An 18223-nucleotide genomic window follows, 5' to 3' on the forward strand; every position below is an offset into this window, starting at 1 on the left:
AATAAAATAAATGTGGGAAATAAATTCTCCCCAGAACGCAGGCCAGGGGCCAGCACTCCTCAGGCTCCTCAGAGGAGCCAGCCCCCAGCTCCGGGAGAAAGAAGCAGGGACGACAGCCTCGCTCGGGGCCGGGCTCGGCTGCGCCGGGCCAGAGGCACCTCACACCGGGCTTCCAGCAGCTCCAAGCAGCCGGCCTCGGTGACCCACGCCCGGGCCCAGGCCGCCTCTGGTGCACTGTGCGTGGGGACACCCCCACTTGCGGGGATCCCCTGCCGACCAGTCAGGAGCCGCCCTCACCGCGTAGGGGGAGATCGCCCTCCTTAGCGCCATCCGGACCGCGCGATGATTGGCTGCTGGGCGTTGTCCGTCACGGGGAGGGCCACGCCCCTTCGGGGGCGGAGTCGGGGAACCGGTCCAGACCTGATTGGCCCTGCGGCTCTCAGGCCCTCAAGTCCCACCCTGCCCCCGCGAGGCGGGCCCTTTAAGAGCTGGCGGCGGGTGGGCGCGCTCCCGCGGACCTGCTGCGCGCTCCCGCGGCACCCCTGCGAGCCCGAGGGTAGGAGGGACGCGGTGTCGGGGCGCACGGGGGCTGCGGGGAGCGCTCGCCCGCCCTCGGGAACCCCATGTCCCGCCCGCGCAGCGGTAAGTCTGGGCCCCACGTGGCGTCGGGCGGGCGCAGGCGGGGCCCGTGGGCGCAGACGAGGGCGAGCGAGCCCCCTTGCCGCGTGAGGGGCGCCCGTCCCGCGCCCACGGAGGTCCTGCTGCCTCGCCTGCGGGGGGCGGGGTCCTTCGGGGCCGGCGGGGACCAGGCAGGGCGGGCCGTGTGGGGGCTGCTTCCGCGGGCGGCGCGGGGCGGGCGGGGGCCTTTCGGGGGTCCAGGCCCAGCGCGGCGGGACTGGGGGGGGGCCGAGTCAGAATAAGGGAGGGCGGCCCTCACTCCCCATGGTCCCTCCTCGCCCACTTTCCCTACCCCCATGGTCCCTCCCTCCCCCCCACTATTCCTCCCCCCAGGGGCGGTCCCTCCTCCCCCCAAACGGACCTGTCCCCAGTCTTGGTCCCTCCCTACCCCCACTACCCGCCCAATGCGTTTCCTCTTCCTCTTCACAATTTACACCCCCATTGTCCCACCTCCCCCATCCTTCGCCCCAGGGTCCCTCCCCCTACAGTCCCTCCTTCCCTCCATGGTCCCTCCCCCTCCTCAGTCCCTCCTTCCCCACGCTATCCCTTTCCTCCCCATCCTTCTTCCCCCCACCGGCCCCTCTGCCCACAGCTTCCCTCCCTCCCCACATGCCCCCTGTTTCCCCGTGGTCCAACCTGCAGCCCTGCCCCCTGCCCTCCCTGCCTACCCTCCCAGGTTCCTGGGCGCCTTTCAGCGCTCCCTTCCCAGGCCCTCCACTTCACATTTGCCTCCAGGCCCAGGCTGCTACTCTTTCTTCTCCCCTGGATAGGGCCAGCTGGTGCCTGTCCACAGCGTGACTTTTACAGGGGAACTGATCTGCTCCCTGGGGAGGGACCCTGGGAAGGCCGTGGGGGGAGCAGAGCTGACACCCGGTGTGTGCCCTCAGGGAGCACAAGGAATGGGGCCCTCTCCTGGGAGGGGCCTGGGGGCAGGTTTCTGCCCAGCCCGGGAGTTTTGCAGGGACCTCAACAGTTTACAACTAAAAGTGTGTATCCAACCCAGAGGTCTACGGGTGGCGCTCTTCCTCATCGTGGGCTTTGCATTCTTTGGATCCAAGCCCTGGTGAGCCACTTGAGACTTTCATTTTCTCTTCCGTTTTACTCCTTTCTGTTTTCTGGGAGTACATGCGGCAGGCGAGGTCTGTGATCTAGGAGCCCACTCCCATCGCACCCGTCCTGGCTGTGCTGCCCTGGACGCCCTGGGACAGCCTGAGCCAGGGCCTTCCTCAGAGCTCCCCATGACCCCAGGGAGGCTTTTCCTTTTGGTAGTGGTTAAAGCTTTTCTTAAAACTTTGATTTGTTGGAGTAATGCTGGGTGGAAATGGTTTGTGTGTCTTGCTAAGATGCTAGCTTGCGAGGGCCGGAGGAGGTTGGCTGGCCAACAGGGGCCACCGGATTTGGGTGCCTGCTAGGGTGCACTGCACAGACTGGGAAAGGGCACCTACTAGGTGCTGCTGAGGGAGCCCAGGGCTGTGCTGAGCATTTCAGGAGCTCCAGGGCACCTCTGCTTGGCAGAGGGGGTGACCCAGGTGCCTTGGGGACACCATTCTCGCCCTGCTGTGTCTGCCAAGAGCTGTCACCCAGCTGACCTTAAAGGAGCCGGCTGCAGAGGAAGCCTCTGCGCTTACTGTTCTCAGCCTCTTAGAAGAGTTGGTTCCCTTCCAGGGAAGCAGTTCAGAGCTGGGGAGCAGCTGCTCTAGTTAAGACAGATGTGCTGGACCTCCTCACCCCCACCCCCTTCTTTTTTTTTTTTTTTTTTTAAGATTTATTTATTTATTTATTTAATTCCCCTCCCCTCCCCCGGTTGTCTGTTTTCTGTGGCTTTTTGCTGCGTCTTGTTTCTTTGTCTGCTTCTGTTGTCGTCAGCGGCACGGGAAGTGTGGGCGGCACCATTCCTCGGCAGGCTGCTCCCTCCTTCGTGCTGGGCGGCTCTCCTTATGGGTGCACTCCTTGCGCGTGGGGCTCCCCTACGCGGGGGACACCCCTGTGTAGCACGGCACTCTTTGCGCGCATCAGCACTGCGCACGGGCCAGCTCCACACGGGTCAAGGAGGCGCGGACCTCCCATGTCCCACCCCCTTCTTTTGACCCCTGCGCTTCCCCCTGAGCTTCTGAAGGTGGTTCTCACTCGATTGCCACCCCAGAAGGGGGAAAGCCAGGCAGAGCTGCTGGGGGCCCTGTCATGTCCACACAGATGACTGTGCCATTCTCCTAATGCACTGTCACTCAGCAGATCCTAAGTGTGACGAGGAGGAATTCAATGTTGCTCAGTGGGAAAATCTGGGGAGGTTTTATACCAAAACCTTAACAGTGAAATCTTTGGATGAGGATTAGAAGTGTTTTTCTTTTCTTTTTTTTTAAACAAATTAATTTTATTGATACATGCTTATATGTTTTTAACAAATCAACTTTTTTGGTATACATTAATAAAGCAACAATTCATTTAAAGTGTACAACCGAAAAAAGTGCACAACCAGTGGTATTTGGTATAATCACATAGTTGTGTATTCATTACCTCAACCATCTTTAGAATATTTTCATTATTTGAATAATAATAAATAAAAATAAATTAATAAGGAAATGCCTCACCCCTTGATCTTTGTTTCCCCTGCTGAACCGCTGCTATTTTTTTTTTTGCTGTTCTTACACAATTATCTACTTATTAAGTTTTACTGAGATATATTCATATACCATACAATCTATCTGAAGTGTATAATCAGTGGCTTTTAGTATTATCACAATATTATGCATTCCACACCATCAAAAATTTTAGAACATTTTCAGAACTGTAGAAAAAATGCACACCCCTTAGCAGTCCTCCCCAGCCCTATATAACTACTAATTGAGCTTCAACTTTATAAATTGATTTACATTTACCTTTTATATAAATGGGATCACACAATATGTAGTATTTTGTGTCAGGCTTCTTCACTTAGCATAAGTGATATTATGTTACCATCTTTTGTTAACATACATTTGTTCAATTTCAAAGAAAACAGGCATATATGCAACTTTATCCATATTCATATATTTCACACACAGTTTTATTATGCTAAAGAAAAACTTGGTTTCTATATTTCTTTTTTTGGTATTTATTTTTCTTGAGTAAAGGATCACATTTTAAAGTCTCTGATTTTCAACTCTTCAGTGTAACCTCACTTTTTTAAAAACTTTACTTTGTACATTTAATAATTGAATATGTAAACAATAATTTAAAAAGAAAAAGAAAACACTGTTGGATAAAGATACCATTTCTCAAATAAATGTACTGGATAAATATAAATTTTTTTTAATGAAACAATATGTTACACAATATATTTGGTTCATAGTCACACAATCATACAGTTTTTGTCCTTTTGTGTCTGGCTTGCTTCACTCAATATAATGTCCTCTAGATTCATGCTTGTCATATGCTTTATGATTTCACTTCTTACAGCTATGTAATATTCCATTATGTGAATACACCACAATTTACTTACCCATTCATCAGTTGATGGACGCTTGGGTTTTTTCCAGCTTTTGGAATTGTGAATACTGCTGTAGTGAACTTTGGTGTGCAGATGTCTGTTGGTGTTAGTGCTCTTCATTTTTCTGGATATATACGTAGTAGTGATATTGTAGGGTCATGTAGCAAGTTTATATTTAACTTCTTTAGGAACTGCCAAATGGTCCTCCATAGGGGCTGTACCATTCTGCATTAAAACCAACAGTGAATAACTAACTGTTCATTTCTCTCTACATCCTGTCCAGCAATTGTGGTTTTCTATCTGTGGCAGGGGGTGATCATTTGTATGGGGTGTCAGTGATGGGGAATAAATAGGAGGAGGCTCACCTGGGCATACGTAAAAGGCATGTAAATGTGTTCAGATGTTCATGGGGCATTGCCCCATGGTGGGTGGAGACTCATATAATAACTGAAGGAATATCCAATTCCCATCCTGGGGAGCACTGCCACGTTCTCTAATAGGTCAGCAAGAATCCCCCAAATACAGGGGCAATGACTAGTGAAGGAGGATGGTCTACTTATGGGTCTTTGATATTGATGACTAGAAGAACCTTTACTCTTTTTCTTTTTTTAAAAAGATTTATTTATTTCTCTCCCCTCCCCCCCACCCCAGTTGTCTCTTTTCTGTGTCTGTTTACTGCATCTTGTTTCTTTGTCCACTTCAGTTGTCAGCAGCACAGGAATCTGTGTCTCTTTTTGTTGTGTTATCTTGTTGTGTCAGCTCTCTGTGTAGGTGGTGCCATTCTTAGGCAGACTGCCCTTTCTTTCATGCTGGGCAGCTCTCCTTACTATGCGGGGGACATCCCTGCATGGCACAGCACTCCTTGCGTGCATCAGCACTGCTCATGGGCCAGCTTCACATGGGTTAAGGAGGCCCAGGGTTTGAACCGTGGACCTCCCATGTGGTAGATGGATGCCCTAACCACTGGGCCAAGTCCATTTCCCAGAACCTTTACTCTTGAAATTGAAACCTAGCCTAGTATTATAGGGTGCTAAGAGTTGCCTTCTGGGAGCTTCCTTTTTGCTCAAATGTGGCCTCTCTCTAAGCCAAACTCAGCATATAAATACATTATTTTCCCCCAGTGTAGGGCATGAATCCTGGGGATGAGCCTGTCTGGCACCAAGGGATTATAACCAAGCACCAACTAGCAATGCAACTGGAAAAAGCCCTTGACCAAAAGGGGGGAAAGGTCAAGACAAATGAGTTTATAAAGCTAAGAAACTTCAAAGTGAGTTTCTGCACATCTCAGCAGGATCTTACTGACTGCCAAAGTAGGTACTATCCCAAATTTCAGGGCTCCTGAGGGTTCTGGAGATATCCAGACACTATAGTCATCAGAGCATTTTCATTATCGCAGTGATAATAATTTTTAAAAAAACAAAAAAATCCACCACCCCTCAATCTTTCTATACTTTCTTTGCTGTCCACAGCTCCCCTTTCTGGCTTATTTTGCACAAATACTTTTTTTCTTTCATCTATAAACTGATTTCTATTTACATTTTTTATAAGTGGAATCATACACTATATTATACAATACTTTAGTTCATTGTAATGCAGTTTTCCTGTATTTGTCCTTTTCTGTCTGGCTTGCTTCACTCAACGTACTGTCCTCCAGGTTCATCAGTGTTGTCAATGTTATGACTTCATTTCTTCTTACAGATGCGTAATGTTCCATTGTGTGAATATACCACAGTTCAATTATCCATTTATCAGTTGATGAACACCTTGGTTGTTTCCAGCTTCTGGCAATTGTGAATAATGCCACTATGAACATAGATGTGCAGATGTCTCTTCATGTCACTGCTCTCACAGCTCTCAGTTCTTCTGTGTATATACTGCATAGTGGTATTGCAAGGTCATGTGGGAAATCTATATTCAACTTCTTTAGGAACTGCTGAACTCCACAGTGGCTCTACATTCTGCATCGCCAACAACAGTGAATACGTGTTCCTATCCACATTCTTTCCAACATTTAGTTCTCTGACATTGAATACTTTTTCATATGTTTTTTGCCATTTGTATTTCTTCTTTGGGCAAATGTGTATTCATGTCTTTGGCCCATTTTTAATTGGGTCATTTGCCTTTATATTGTTGAGTTGTTACATATCTTTATATATCATGGATATTAAACCCTTATCGGATATGTGATTTCTGATTATTTTCTCCCATTGAATTGGCTGCCTTTTTACCCTTTTGACAAAGTCTTGTGAGAAGCAAAAGTATTTAATTTTGAGGAGTTCTGAATTATCTGTTTTTTCTTTTGTTGTGTGTACTTTGGGTGTAAGGTCCAAGAAATCACCGTGTACCATGAAGTCTTTAAGATATTTCCCTACATTTTCTTTTAGTAGTTTTATGGTCCTGCCTTTTATATTTAGGTCTTTGATCCATTTTGAGTTGATTCTTGTATAGGGAATGAGACAGGGGTCCCCTTTCATTCTTTTGGTTATAGATATGCAGCTCTCCCTGTACAATTTGTTGAAGAAACTGTTTTTTCCTGTTAACATGGACTTGGTAGATATGTCAAAAACTAGTTGACCATAGAGGTAAGGGTTTATTTCTAGACTTTCAATTCTATTCCACTGTTCAATGTGTCTCTCTTTATGCCAGTACCATGTTGTTATGACCACTGTAGCTTTGTAATATGTTTGAAGATCAGACAGTGAAATTCCTCCTATATTATGCTATAGTATAGTATACTATACTTTTTTAGAATACTTTTGGCTATTCAGGGGTACTTTCCCTGCCAAGTGAATTTGGTAATTGCCTTTTCTATTAATGTGAAGTAAGCTGTTGGAATTTTAAATCAGTTGGGTTAGGATTGACATCTTCACAATAGTCTTCAGGTCCTGTACTTCTTTGGTTAAATTGATTCCTAGGTGTTTTAGTCATTTTGTTGCTATTGTTAGTGGAATTTCCCCCTGATTTCCTCTTCAGTTTATGCAGTACTAATGTACAAAAACATTACGGATTTCTGCATATTGATCTTGTATCCTGCCACTTTGCTGAACTCATTTATTAGCTCAGGTAGCTTTGTTTTGTAGATATTTCTGAATTTTCTAAAATTAGGATCATGTTATCCACAAATAGAGTTTTCCTTCCTCTTTATCCTATTTGGATGCCTTTTCTGTTTTCTTTTTCTTGCTCTAGCTAGAGCTACTACAATGTTAAATAAAAAGGTTGCTAGTGGGTATCCTTGTCTTGTTCCTGATCTTAGAGGGAAAGCTTTCAACCCTTCCCCACTAACTAAGATGTTGGTTGTGTGGTTTTCATATACACTTTTTATCATATTGAGGGATTTTCCTCCTATTCATATCTTTTGAAATGTTTTTATCAAGAATGGATACTGATTTCGTCAAATGCTTTTTCTAATTTTTTCTGATTTTTTTGATTGAGATGATGTGTTTTTTTCTTTTCTTTCAGTTCGGTAATGTGGTTCATTTTCTTATGTTGAATGAGCCTTGCCTACCAGGAATAAATCCCACTTGGTCGTAATGTACAAGTCTATTGAGATGCTCCTGCATTTAATTTACAAATACTTTCTTGAGAATTCTTGCATCTATGTTTAATAGAGAAATTGGTCTATAATTTTCTTTCCTTGTGGTGTCTTTCTTTGGCTTTGATTTTACAGTGATGTTGGTTTCATAAAAAGTGTTGGGTAATTTTCCCTCTTCAATTTTTTGAAAGAATTTGAACAGGATTGGTGTTAATTCTTTTTGAAATGTTTGGTAGAATTCACCTGTAAAGCCATTGGATTCTAGACTTTTTTTTGATGGGACATTTTTGATGATGGATTCAGTGTCTTTAGTGTGAGCAGTTTGTTAAGTTCTTGCATTTCTTATAGTGTCAGTGTAAGTTGTTTGTGCATTTCTAGGAATTTGCCCATTTCATCTAGGTTGTATAGTTTGTTGAAATACTGTTTCTCATAATATCCTCTTAGGATCCTTTTTATTTCTGTGGGGTCAGTCATAGTTCTTCCCTTTTTTTCAGATTGTATTTATTTGCCTCTTTTTTTTCTCTGTTAATCTCAGTAGGGGTTTGTAAATTTTACCTATCTTCTCAAAGAACCAGCTTTTGATTTTGATTTTCTCTAAAGTTCTTTTTTCTTTTCAATTTCATTTATTTCTACTTCAATCATTGTTATTTCTTCTGCTTGCTTTGAGGATTGGTTTGTTGTTCTTTTTCTAGTTTCTCTTGTTGCTCAGTTAAATCTTTGCATTTAGCTCTTTTTTCTCTTTTAATATAAGTGTTTAGTGTTATAAATTTCCCTCTCAAGATGCCTTTGCTGTATCTCATAAGTTTTTTGTGTGTATGACATGGATCACAATGTTTATTGCAGACTTATTGGCAGTGATCAGAAACAGAAGCAAGGCAAATGTCCATCAACAGAAGACTTGATACACAAAGTGTGCTATAATTGTACAGCAGAATGTATGAAAACAAAATAAACAAAATACAGCTCTGGCAACAACTCAGATTTAAAGTTCCAAAATAGGCAAAACTACATTACACAGTGCTGTATATTTTAATTATTTTAAGTCAACCTAGTGATTATTGATATGGGGAGAGGGATTATTAGACACAAGAGTCATTGGATGTGAGGGTACTCTTTGGAAAATTGCTATTTCTTTTTTTTTTTGGTGAAGCATATGGTTGACTTTAGCTTATTTTTTTATATTTACTTAATTTTTTCTGTCTTTTTTAAATGTTACATTCAAAAACCATGAGGTCCCCATATACCCCATCCCCCTCATCCCACTCCTCACCCCATAACAACAATCTCCTCCATCATCATGAGACATTCATTGCACTTGGTGAATACATCTCTGAGCACTGCTGCACCTCATGGTCAGTGGTCCACACCATAACCTACACTCTCCCACAGTCCACCCAGTGGGCCACGGGAGGCCATACAATGTCCAGTAACTGTCCCAGCAGCACCACCCAGGACAACTCCAAGTCTCCAAAATACCCCATATCACATCTCTTCCTCACACTCCCTACCCCCAGCAGCCACCATGGCCACTTTCTCCACACCAATGCCACATTTTCTTCGATTATTAATCACAATAGTTCATGAGTAGAATATCAGTAAGTCCACTCTAATCCATACTCTATTCCTCCATCCTGTGGGCCCTGGAATGGTTATGTCCTCTCCCCCTCTATATTGGGAAAGGGCTTAAATTCCACATGAATGATGGATGTAATTCTCCTTCATGTAGTTGTAGGCACTCTTGGCTCCCTGGTGTGGTGGTTGACCTTCTTCACCTCCATGTTAGCTGAGTGGGGTAAGTCCAATAAACCAGAGTGTAGGAATTGTAAGTCTGTTGAGGCTCAAGTCCTGGCTGTCACATGGGCAGTCCAGAGATTCAGGTCCCCTGAGTACAACTAAACCCCAGTGCCAACCACAGGTCCAGTAAAGGTAACAGGAGAGGCTTGTGAACCAAGATCACATCTCAGTCCAGCTCCATCACACAGGAACACATATTCCAAAGTAGGGCCAACTGACATGGCACTGAACTCTATCTGCCATGACCATAAAACCTGTGGGTCTCTGTTGCCCTCAGAAGAACCAATACCTGGGCTTGTATCTACTTTATCTGTCTCTGGGACTATGCTGAGGTATGCATAAGTGTGACCCCTCTGATAACCACCCGGCTCTTTTTTGGAGACCCATAGCCATATAAGCTCATTCATCCTTTCCATTTCCCCTTTTATTCAAGGTCAAAAAGCATTTTTAACTCCTGGTATTATATGTAGGCTGAGATATTCTGCTGGTCTGAGTTGACCCATTTATTCAAGGTCATTTTCTAGTTAAATCATCAGCCAGTACTTGGTAGTAATCCCTCAGTGCCAGGGAGGCTCATCCCTAGGAGTCATGTCCCACACTGGGGGGAAGGAAATGCATTTACATGCTGAGTTTGGCTTCGAGACTGGCCATATTTGAGCAACACAGAGGCTCTCAGGAGGTAACTCTTGGGCACCCTGCAGCTCTAGGCCTATTTCTTATTTCAGGTGCACAGGCTCACAAGCATAGTCATTAGTATTAAGGACTCATTATTGGACCATCCTTCTATTTTGGTCTTTGAGGTTGCATTTGAGGGAGTGCTGCTGTGTAACCACTATGAAAATATCCATTTTTATGTACCCTGGATATATGCCCTCTAGAACTCCTTGCCAACCATGTATCCCCTGTCAATAACATCCCACACCAGTATTCCTGCCCTGCCATGGTTGAACCTCTTTGTGATCCAAAACTTCTTAAAAAATGAAGCCTAATATATTGCCACATTCCATTAATAGTAAAATGGAATATAATGATGAGTTTAAAGTTTAGATATAGAATATATATTAATTTAGAAATATTAAAGTAAAAATAAATTGGGGTATCAAAAAAATTAAAAATGCAAAAGCTTTGTTTTTGATGTTTTGCCTTCCATCACTGCAGTAAGTGTTGCACTGTATGCAAATTGTCAAGGCAACTTCTTCCATCTTTTCCTCAGTGTCTATGTCCTTTTTCTTTTTTCCCCTATTTTTAAAATTTATTTTTTAATTACATTCAGAAAATATGAGGTCCACATATACATCCCACCCCTTCACCCCACTCCTCCCCCCACAGCAACAATCTTCTCCATCATCATGAGACATTCATTGCATTTGGTGAGTACTTCTCTGAGCATGGCTGCACCTCATGGTCAATGGGCCACATCATAGCCCACAGTCTCCCACGTTTCATCCAGTGGGCCATGGGAGGACATACAATGTCTGGTAATTTTCCCTGGAGCACCACCCAGGACAACTTCAAGTCCTAAAAATGCCTCCACATCTCATCTCTTCATCCATTCCCCACACCTAGCAGCCACCATGGCCACTTTCTCCACACCAATGCCACATTTTCTTCGATTCCTAATCACAATAGTTCATGAAAAGAATATCAGTAAGTCCACTTTAATCCATATTCTATTCCCATCCTGTGGACCTTGGTTTGGTTGTGTCCATTCCACATCTATATCAAGAGGGGGCTTAGATTCCACATGGATGCTGGATGCAATCCTCCTGCTTTCAGTTGTAGGCACTCTTGACTCCATGGTGTGGTGGTTGACCTTCTTCAACTCCATTTTGGCTGAGTGGGGTAAGTCCAATAAACCAGAGTGTAGAAGCTGAAATCTGTTGAGGCTCAGGGCCTGGCTATCATATGGTCAGTCCAGAGATTCAGGTCTTCTGGGTATATATTAAGCCCCAGCATCAACTACAGTTCTGGTAAACATAACAGGAAAGACTTGTGAAAAAAGATCACATCTGAGTCCAGCTCCATCACACAGAAACACCAACTCCAAAAAAGGGCCAACTGACATGGCACTGAACTCCATCTGCCATGACCATAGAACCTGTGGGTCTCTGTAGCCCTCAGAAGAACCAATACCTGGGGTTGTATCTACTTTATCAGTATCTGGGACTCTGCTGAGGTGTGCATAAGGGCGACCCCTCTGGTAACCTCCCAGCTCTTTTTTGGAGACTCACAACCATATAAACTCATTTGTCCTTTCCATTTCCCCATTGATTCAGGTCAAAAAGCATTTTAACTCCTGGTATTATATATAGGCTGAGATATTCTGCTGGTCCAAGTTGACCCTTGTATTCAGGGTCATTTTCTAGTTACATCATCAGCTTGTACGTGATAGTAATCCCTCAGTACCAGGGAAGCTCATCCCTGGGAGACATGTCCCACGCTGAGGTGAAGGCAATGTATTTACATGCTGAGTTTGGCTTCAAGACTGACCACCTTTGAACAACATGGAGGCTCTCAGGAGGTAGCCCTTAGGCACCCTGCAGCTCTAGGCCTTGCTCTTATTTCAGGTGCACATACAAGCATATTCATTAGTATTAAGGGCTAATTGTTGGACCTTCCTTCTTTTTTAGTCTTTGCCATTCACTTGGGGGATTGTTGCTGTTCCTTTAGGGACTGTGATAGAGCTCCCCTGGCTAGAAACTCAGGACTCCCTCAGTTGTTTTTAATTGTATCCACTATGAAAATATCCAGACAGTTTTGTGTACCCTGGATATATGCCCTCTAGAATTCCCTGCCAACCATGTGTCCCCTGTCAATAACATCCCACACCAGTATTCCTCCACTGCCATTGTTGAACCTCTCTGTGATCCAAAACTTCTTGAAAAGTGAAGCCCAATATAATGTCAGGTTCCCTTATAAGTAAAATGGAATATAGTGATGAGTTTAAAGGTTAGATATAGAATACATATTAACTTGGAAAAATTAAGGTAAAAACAAATTGGGGTATCAAAAAATTAAAAAATGCAAAAGGTTTGTTTTTGATGTTTTGCCTACCATCACTGCAATAATTGTTGCCCTGTATGCAACTTGACAAGGCAACTACTTCCGTCTTTTCCTCGGTGTCTCTGTCCTATCTTTTTCTTTTCTGTTATCTAATTATTAAGCTTATCTTCACAAGAGTTTTAGATCGCAGTAATTCATATATACCATATACAGTACTCCCACATATCCAACATAAAACCTTTTCCCTTCCACAGAAATAATCTTTTTACATATTCATACTATATATACTGAAACTGATGTACAGATATTGAGACAATAGCTTTCAAACAAGGGAACATTTGTGTTTACATTGTGGTTTATATTTTATTCTATACAATTCTCTAAATTTTTAGGTATCTTATTTTTTACATTATTATTTACACTTTAGCCTATCAGCCCCTATACATTTTTGGTGTAATTTTACATGTCTTATATCCACCCTTGCATACTCTTGTGAAACACTTCTATTGCCCACACAGTTACATTGGTTCCATCTATTCAATACCTCTTCCCCCCTCCTCTTAAGGCCCATAGTGACAGGCAATCTTCATTGCTTGAAGGCCCATGTTTAGAGATACTTGCAACACTGTTGAGGGCTTGACATGCTCAACTGCCCTAAGCCCTGGGCACCACCATTTCTCTGGAGAGATACAGTTCCCTCTATTTGATGGCATCAGTCCTCCCCAGGATGTGGGTATACTTTCACTCTCATTATTTGGGTCTCTATCCAATGATATAACCCACTATAGCAAAATGAGCATTCACATATTCCCTAGGAGCCTGTCCTTCATCAGATTATCCCCTTTAAGCAACTTAAACAGGTAACTTTCCTTATTATATTTTTGAAAAGGTTTTCTCAGCATTATCCTCTCAACCAAATACCTGAGAATCTCCTATGTTCGTATGTTTCCTTACCCTCCCCCCCAATTTCTTGGGCAATATTACCCATCCTCCCATCCCTAGCCCCTCTTAAGCCTGCAAAGCCCCATCCAAAGGTAACCCTATGCCCCCATTTTATCCCTTCTTTGTAGAAATTCTTACCTCCAGCTTATCATAGAGTTCACTCATGTAGGTTTCAGCTTACATCCTTCCTCTACCCCACCCCCCAATTTCCTGTAAGCCTATCATCCAGTCTCAAGCTCTCTAATGCAGCTTGGTTTACTTATTTCATATCATTGAGGTCATGTAGTATTTGTCCTTCAATGCCTGGGTTGCTTCACTCAACATAAGTTTCTCAAGATTCGTCCATGTTATCATGTGTGTTTGTAGTGTATTTGTTCTTAAAGCTGAGTAGTATTCCATTGTATCTATGTACCAGAATTTATCCATTCATCTATTGATGTGCATTTGGGTTGATTCCAACTGTGGCGATAGTGAACAATGCTGCTATGAACTTTGGTGTGCATATATCGGTTTGTGTCCTTTTTTTCATTTCTACTGGATATATACCCAAGAGTGGAATTGCTGGGTCATATGGCAAATCATGGTTAGTTTTTTGAGAAACCACCAAACTGTCCTCCAGAATGGTTGGATCCTTCTGCATTCCCACCAGCAGTGGATGAGTGTTCCCATTCCTCCACATCCTCTCCAGCATTTGTAGTCTTCTGTTTTTTTCATAGCTGCCAATCTTATGGGAGTAAAATGGTATCTCATTGTAGTTTTGATTTGCATTTCCCTGATAACTAGACATTTGGAGCATTTTTTTCTTGTGCTTTTCAGCCATTTATTTTTCTTCTTTGGAAAAGTGTCTATTTAAATCTTTTTCCCATTTTTTAAATGGGTTGCTTATCTTTTTATTTTCAAGATATAGGAGTTCTTTATATATGCAAGTTAGGGAGGTATTAATTGAGATAAAACACCTGAAAATCACTCATAAACCAGAAATATATCATCTCTCCTCATGGCCTACTATCAAGAAATTCTGGAGACATTAACCTGGGGTATCCATCCCCTAGTCCTCTCTATCTGAATGGTGCAAAACAGACAAATGTGTCTCCAAGAGGAAGCCACTCACTCGAGAAAGCAAGGAAGAGCTTCAGCATCAGCACTTAGGCGAATGTGCCTCTGGGCCAGGGACTTGAAGCACTGCCAACACCAGAAGTTTTGGTAAACAATCTTGGGCTTACAGGAGTCATCCTTGGACTGGGTGGAGGGAGGACCTCTGTCCATGGAGGCCCCCTGTGGCCTGATGAAAGCATTCCCTGGAGGAATACTGGGAGCCAACTGGGCAGCTGGTGGTGGAGACTGAGGAGGAAGGCCTGGGATCCAGCCTCCCTCAGCAGACTGGATGCACCCCACAGCTGAGGCTGGGATCAAGGGCTCCAGAGCAGAGGCCCTCAAGATCCCAGGAGGGGCAAGCTGAGCACCCCCACAGAGGATCCTTGGGTCACTTGAAATGTGGGGCATCTGAGGAAGGATAAAGGGCTGAGTAGGAGGGGGCTCTGCTGGTCCCCCTAGTTTTCTGATTTGAATAATGATCTTCTCACCTCCAGTCCCAGTGGGGACAAGGCCCCCCTTTCCTGTCACCAATGTGGCCTGGGCAATGCAGGCAGTGGCAGAGAGCTGCCAGGAGGGAAAGATGGGGGTAGGTGCTACCCCCAGGGAGGTGGGGGTGGTGGGCCAGGAATGGGTGAAGGGATTGGCAGGGCAGTGCCAGGCATACAGGGAGACTCCAGAGTTCATTGTCTTGTCTGGTCCCAGCACTGGAGATGCTGTAGAGACAGGGAAATGGGTGGATTTAGAGACCAAAAAGGCAACACTCTTGAGGCTCTCAGGAGCTGTCCTTTACTCATTGGGAAATTGAGAGCTGGGAAAAGTGCTTATTAAAAATTTCTTCACCTACACAGCTCTGTATCTACCCAAACATAACTAAGATAGTTTTATCTTAATCCAATCTAATAGTTACTCTTTTTTCTTATCTCCCAAAAGGACATCAACCAGACCTTCCCAGTTTAAAATATCAACTGAAGGCAATACCAGAGAATAGCATCAGAAGCATCAATATCTGAATCTAAACTGTCACTGATAAATCACTGAAACTGGAACAACAGTTATGAGTTTAACGTGCTTGAGATGACACAGACTGGAAATTTGCAGGTACCCTCCTCACAAGACCCCTGGAAGGTCTAAAGTCATCACTTTTTTCTTGTTTTGGACTTGCTTTTCTTTTCATCTCTCCCCCTGGTTTTTTCCCTACACAAATTCAAGTTCCCATTCTCAGTTTGAACTGGTTTTGGGAAGATTCTCCCAGTTTCTTGCTTGTGCATTTGCAATAAATCACCTTCTTACTGAGAGACGTGTTTCTCCTTTGTGGTGCTGGCACAGGCATGCTGTTCTGTTGGAATGGCCATGCATACATCAAGAGAATCAGAGCTATGAATTTCAAAAAGTAAGCAGGCACCTAGGTGGAGGAAATTCAGAATAGCACCTGTCCCCCTAGTGATTTTAGGTTATAGAACTCCAGATCAGGGTTTTCCCATAAGCGAACTTGCTCCCATTCAGTGAGCCTCCCAGACCTTTGAGTGCTAAGGAGAAAGAAGCACATGCTATCAGGACAGCCCCTCTTTGAGGAAATTGCTACCAGAAATTCAGCCAGACTCAATATTTGGTGAAGGCATTCAGTCAGCCTCTTGACCAAAGAGCTGGTGTCAATGAATTCTTTGGAAAAAATACCCCTCAGCATGCTCATGAGCAGATAAGGGATGTTCTTTTGGGTAAGTTCTAGGCAGCACAAAGGCATCATGAAGGTGGTAAATTCTTAAGATTATGTTCTGCATCATCTCTTCAGACTGTTACCCATACTACTATTACTTCTAGTACTATTAGTGATAGAGTAACATATACCTAATTGTATCTCTTCTCCTTCCCCTCTTCAGAAAGGAACCACCCTTCATTGAGTGTTTTACTGAAAACAAATAGCAGTCACTATCCATTCCATGACCATGAAGTATTCATGGACTATGAGCAACATCTTCACCTCAACTTTAAAATGAAGAGCTGAGGGCTCACCGTGAGGAATTAGAGAAGATGAATTGGTTGAGCATCTGAGTTTACACAGTTTAAGAAAGAGTCATAAAATCCAGGTAAACCCAATCTCTAAAACTAGCTGAAGTGTTACCACAAGTGCCCTGGAAACATTGAATCAAGGAGTGAAAGCACAAGGCCTCTGGGCTGGTAGGAGCTTAGAGGCTCTGGGCTGGGACCATTAGAGTAATTTCCAGGCTGCCTCACAGACAGGCTATTTCACTGCTGACTTGGCCACGATGAACTCTACCAAAAAGTTTTTTTACATTAGACCATTGATTCTAACTGTCCCCATGGGATCTCATTTACTCCAGGTCATATTCTTCCAGTAAAATCATAAGTTCCCAGGTGCCTGAAGTAATGACAAAGGGTGGAGACAAGCCTCTCTACACTACCACACAACATAAACCAGCTACCATTTAATACACTTGTTATGTGGCTTTTTTCTAGAGAGATACTCTTCCTGCAACCAAACTTTCTCATACCTATTGTAGCCCTCTCACATATCTAAGGAGACCCCTTCCTCAACTCTAAGTCTTGGCTTTCCAACCTATCTCACCAATTTCCAGGTGAGAGGTTCTTGGTGGAGTCCAGTGATTTCTCCTTCCTCGAGATTCATCTCAAATCTTGTTCCAAGAAGATGGGTCAAATGTGAATTTCTAGGGATTTGAAGGATATCAGGGACCCTGATAATACACCACCTTATCCTAAGTGCTTACCTTTTGAAGTCACCTCAGTACACTTGGACACTGACCACCACTATCTGACAACTTCTAGCAAAGATTCAATTCTACACCCTGAGAGTGAACCGCTGCCAACAGATTCCCAGAAATCCATGGAAAGGGTGGAGAAGTTTGAATCTCAACAGGACTAGAATGGAGCACTCAGACATTCTACAGGGGGGAGGGGCAGAGGGCAGGTGGGCTTGAAGTGGGGGAGGGTAGAACTTCATCCAGGACTCTGACAGGGGAAATTGCAGGTGGTCCCTTCAAAGTATACTGGGACAGCACAATTATTAGGGACTTTGTTAGAGCAATTTATTGATTCTTCCTAATTCATAGCACAAAGACTTCTTCCTAGGTTCTATACTTAAATTATTTATAAATAAACATTGGTTTGTGCTGGAAAGCCCCTCCACATCAAAGAACTCCAGGCTTACAGGAAAAATCAATGCTTTTTTCTCATTAATTGGTTGTTACATGTTTAAAATTTACATTTCAATGATTTTGATTGCTTTTAACAGGTAAACTTTGCACGGTGTGAAAGTCAAATTTTGCACAATGGAAAATGTAGTGAGAAGTCTTCCACCCACCAACTTCCCCTGGCATCCCAGTCCATATCAGCAGTGGACACTAATGTTTTTGCTCCTTTTGCATCTTTCCAGGAAAATATCATGCAACTAAAAGCAAACATGATGTAAATTCGTTATAAAAATTTTGTTTATTTCTGATTTTAAACAGTTTATACAAAAGTATATATTTGTTATCTTGTGTCAGTTTTACTACAATTACTGTCTTTCAGCTGGTAGCTTGTTTTCAACTCTTCTTTCCTTAGCATATGCTACAAGGAGAAGTTCTTCAATTAATAAAACCTTTAAAATATCCCTAAGAATAATGTTCCCAGTTTTAGCAAATAAAATAATAAACCCCAGTAAATTTTGAAATTCAGTAAACAATGAACTATATTCT

At 43.5% G+C, this 18223-nt stretch overlaps 1 long non-coding RNA gene across 2 annotated transcripts; it reads left to right on the forward strand.

The window, feature by feature from the left end:
• The first annotated feature begins 509 nt into the window (after nucleotides 1-509).
• LOC131274112 (uncharacterized) lies at nucleotides 510-18094 on the forward strand. Of its 2 annotated transcripts, none has more exons than XR_011646222.1 (4): nucleotides 510-642; nucleotides 15441-15608; nucleotides 16388-16594; nucleotides 17779-18094. It is a non-coding gene; the product is annotated as an uncharacterized lncRNA (long non-coding RNA). The 2 variants fall into 2 exon arrangements; XR_011646221.1 differs by lacking the exon at nucleotides 510-642 and adding an exon at nucleotides 14434-14618 and having other exon boundaries at nucleotides 17779-17987.
• The last annotated feature ends 129 nt before the right edge of the window (nucleotides 18095-18223 follow it).

Source organism: Dasypus novemcinctus, chromosome 17 (genome assembly GCF_030445035.2).
Source record: "Dasypus novemcinctus isolate mDasNov1 chromosome 17, mDasNov1.1.hap2, whole genome shotgun sequence".
NCBI classification, from domain to species: Eukaryota; Metazoa; Chordata; class Mammalia; order Cingulata; family Dasypodidae; genus Dasypus; species Dasypus novemcinctus.